The 3789-nt window shown below is 48.8% G+C and overlaps 1 protein-coding gene across 1 annotated transcript in view; it reads left to right on the top strand.

The window, feature by feature from the left end:
- Nucleotides 1-3789, top strand: part of PLCG2 (phospholipase C gamma 2) — a 137016-nt gene that overhangs the window by 56288 nt on the left and 76939 nt on the right. The gene's annotated exons all lie outside the window — the stretch shown is intronic.

Genomic DNA, 3789 nt, shown 5'->3' with positions numbered 1-3789 from the left:
ATTTATTGTTACCCTTAAAAAATACACGCGGACTTTTTTAAATTATGAAGGTAACTCATGTTCATTATAGAAAAATTTGTAAATACTGAAAACCAGAAAAAAATTGTATAAATTTGATATTAAATGGTAAGCATCATTAACTCTGGCTACAATTTTTTTCCATAGAGTTCCATCTTCAACTTTGTTTACTTGTTTATTTTACATTATTAAAATCTGACTACACATATGATCTTATATCCTGTTCTTCTTTAACTAATTTTTAAATCTTGGAATGATTTTACATTGAGAAAAAAGTGGCAGAGAGAGTCTAGAGAGTTCCCTTATATCCCTTTGCCTAGTTTTCCCTCATGTTCACAGCCTACGTTACCATCGTCAAAACTGTGAAACCAGCATTGGCACGTGATTATTAACTAAACCCTGGACTTTTTTTTTGGTATTCACCATTTTTCTAGCAATGTCCTTCTACTGGTCTTGGATCCCAGGACCCCGCATTGCACTTAGTTGTTCTGTCCCCTTGGGCTCCTCGGGTCTGTGACAGTTTCTCAGTCTTAAGTCTTTCATGACCTTGACAATTATGAAGACTACATCTCAGGTAGTTTGTAGAATGTTTCCCAATTTGTGTTGGTCTGGTATTTTTGTCACGATTAGAACGGAGTCCTGGGTAGCCCGAGTTGGCGGGTGTTTGGGAAGACTGTCAAAGAGGTGAAGCTTTCCTTTGTAACATATCGGGGTGTATGCTCTCAACATGGCTTGTCAGTGATGATTTCAACCTCGATCACTCACCAGCATGGCATCTTCTAAATTTCTCCTTTGTACAGTTGCCCATCCTCCCTCCCCACATACTCTATTCTTTGGGAATGAATTTTTTTAAAAGTTCAGCTCACAGGAAAGGAGGGGCAGATTAAACTCTTTTGACTCATGTTAAACCATAAAAACTTTTACATTTCGTTGCAACTCTTCAGGAACATCATGTCATTGTTTACATTAAAATTCAACCAAAGGGAATTTGATATTTGGCTTGAAAAGTTGCCTTTTGCGTGTCATTTTCTTCGTGTCCAGTTTTTCCTTACATTCACATTTTCACAGAATTGTGTTCAGGTGTTCAGAGTGAGCCCTCATGAGAAGCATTTCCGAGGTCACTATAGGATTCCCAGCTTTCGAGCCACGACTCCAGCGGACTGCTTTGTCGGCGGGGGCGCCTTGAGGTCAGGGATCTCTGGCTGGTTTGGTCTTACTAGTGTTGGTTGGATGAATGAAACTCCTCCCTTTTCATTCCCAGACATATCATCGGCAAACAGAATGTTCTAGTGTTAGAAGCTTTCTTATGACATTTCCAGGCCCTGGGGAGGCTGGGTCAAAGGCATGAGCGTTTTAACAGTGTAGTCTGCACTAATTTCCAGTGACCCCCTTTCTGAGCCTTTAGAGTTTAGTCTCTTATCTGGGAATTATGTTCTAAGGTCATCGCATAAATTGAACATTTCTGTGGTCCAAATACCCCTTGACAAAGAGCCCTTGTACCTTCTATGAGGGTCACTGGAATGGCATTTCTCAGTGTGGGGCTCACAGGCCACTCCCCGCCCTCAAGTCTAATAGGGTGGGCAGCAGGCGAGCAGCCCCTAGGGCTAGTAGCAGATTGCCTCCTGGGGCCATTTCTATCCCCCACCTCTGCCCTTGGCCCCTTGGCATATAAACTGAATTTGCATACACCGAGTGTGCTGGTCAGCCTGGCAGGGGCAGAGTGAAGACTGAGTTGGGCCTTCAGGAGGCACAGTGGTGGGGGGCATTGCAGGCGGGAGGCAGGTGTGTGGGCCCAGTTTTCTCCTTCAGTGAGAATGCAAATAGCTTTCATAAGGTTAATATTTGTGGCTACAGCACCTCGGGACCCCCTGGAGAGGGGCTTTCCCCACAGTTGTGCACAGCCTTCCCTGCAGACATCTTGCTCACTAGACATTCTGACTGGGGCTCAATAATTTGCATTTCTAACAAATTCCCAGCTGAATTTGATGCTGCTGTTCCAGGTATTCTACTTAGAGAAGCAAGCTTCTAGAGCTGCACTGGCCGATATGGAGCCACTAGCCACATGTGGTTATTTAAATCTAAATTAACTACAATTAAATAAAATTAAAAGTTCAGTTCCTTGATCCCACTAACCGTATTTCAAGTGCTCTGTAGCCACATATGCCTGGTGTCTACTGCGTTGGGCAGTCCAGCTCTAGATCATTTTCATCATTATAGAAAATTCTGGGCAGGCAGTGCTGAGATTTGAATAGTACTGGTTGTATGAGTTTGGCAAATTGCTTAATTCCACTGTGCCTTAGTTTCCTAATCTGTAAAAGAGAGATAATGGTTCCTATCTCCTAGGGTTTGTGTGAGGATTCAGCAGGTTAGTACGTGAAAAGTGCTGGGGTGGTGCCCGGCTTCTAGCAGACACGAATGGATGTTTATTATTGTCATGATTGTTATAAGAAGGGGGGGGTGGTGGCGGAGGTGTTTGTCCAGCCTCAGCGTGGAGGTGGGTGGCCTGTTTGTGGCCACTGGGGCAGATCGTTTTTGCCGTCCCTCCCCAAAAGGATCGCCCTGGTTCCTAACCCACTGTCACAGATTGAGCACATTGGACAGAACCTGAGATATGGGTTGTGTGCAGGCAGTTTACCGGGAGCGCATAGGGGTCAGCACCTGTGGAAGTGCCGGCGCCCGGGAGAGCTGGGCTGCAAGCACAGCCTCGGCCAACCGCATGGGGAGCTCCTGGGGTGGCCCTGCAGAGCTGTCCGGAATGGAAGCACCCTGACCAGTCATTGAAAGCTGGGTGTGACCTTGGCTGAGGTACTCTCTTTATCTGGTGACAAGTTCTGGGCAGGGAAAACGGTGAATTGGGAACTGCTGGTTCCCTACCCTCCGGCAGCCGGGGAATCAGTGTTTCTTTCTGGCTCGGGTCAGGGGTGCAGCACAGATCCATTCCCCCCGGAGTGGGGAGTGAGGCAGGGGCGTGGGTAGAGGAGTAGGGTAGTGAGGTCCCAGTACAGGAGCCCAGAGAAGCTTGGCCCCCACCTTTACCTGGGGGCTCAGCTACTCCACTGTCAAGTGGGACTTTTGGAGCAAGTGGGCTCGTGTATCCTGGTGCTCAGATTCTCGTGCCCCTGGCCCCGAGTTTGCTCCACTGGTCCCCAGGCAGCTGCACCGGTTCCCAGCCCCCAATCTCTTTATTCCTGGATGTCGGAAAGTTTCTTGGCCTTGTCTCTGCCTGAAAGTTCTGGGTTTCCGAGGGGAGTCTGACCTCTCCCTCGATTCTGGATGAGCTCTACTGGGCCACCGGCTTGGCCAGACGCCCCCCTCGCCCTCACCGTTGCCTCTTCTTGTAGCACCAGCCCCCCCGCTTCATCCTCTCTTCCTGGCCACTCGGGAGCTGGGTCAGAAAGGGGTCTCAGCCATCCTGCTGCTTCTCTGTCTGGCCAGCCCCACCCAGTCCACTAGAGGCTCTTTGTTGCTCCCAGTGTCTCTCTGGGATGCCCTCGGTGCCAGCGTGGTAGTAGGGATGGTGTAGGGAAGCATTTTGCATGTGAAAGTCTCTGACATTGGGGAGGCTGTTACACTAGAGGTCAGAATGCTGGATGGAGGTGGGGACACTGGAATGGCCAGGAGTCCCACTTGGTCTTCTCCAGCGGCAGCTGCTGCCTCCTCCTGGGTGGACTGGCAGAGGCCGAGTTGACAGTGTTGAGGAAACTGGGCCATTTTCTTTCCACAGCTTGGCAGGCTTCGTTCCTCAGCCATATGCAGCCTCTGACCAATCTG

Source organism: Pteropus medius, unplaced genomic scaffold (genome assembly GCF_902729225.1).
Source record: "Pteropus medius unplaced genomic scaffold, Ma_sr-lr_union100, whole genome shotgun sequence".
Taxonomy (NCBI): Eukaryota; Metazoa; Chordata; class Mammalia; order Chiroptera; family Pteropodidae; genus Pteropus; species Pteropus medius.
This window is presented reverse-complemented; position numbering and strand designations above follow the sequence as displayed.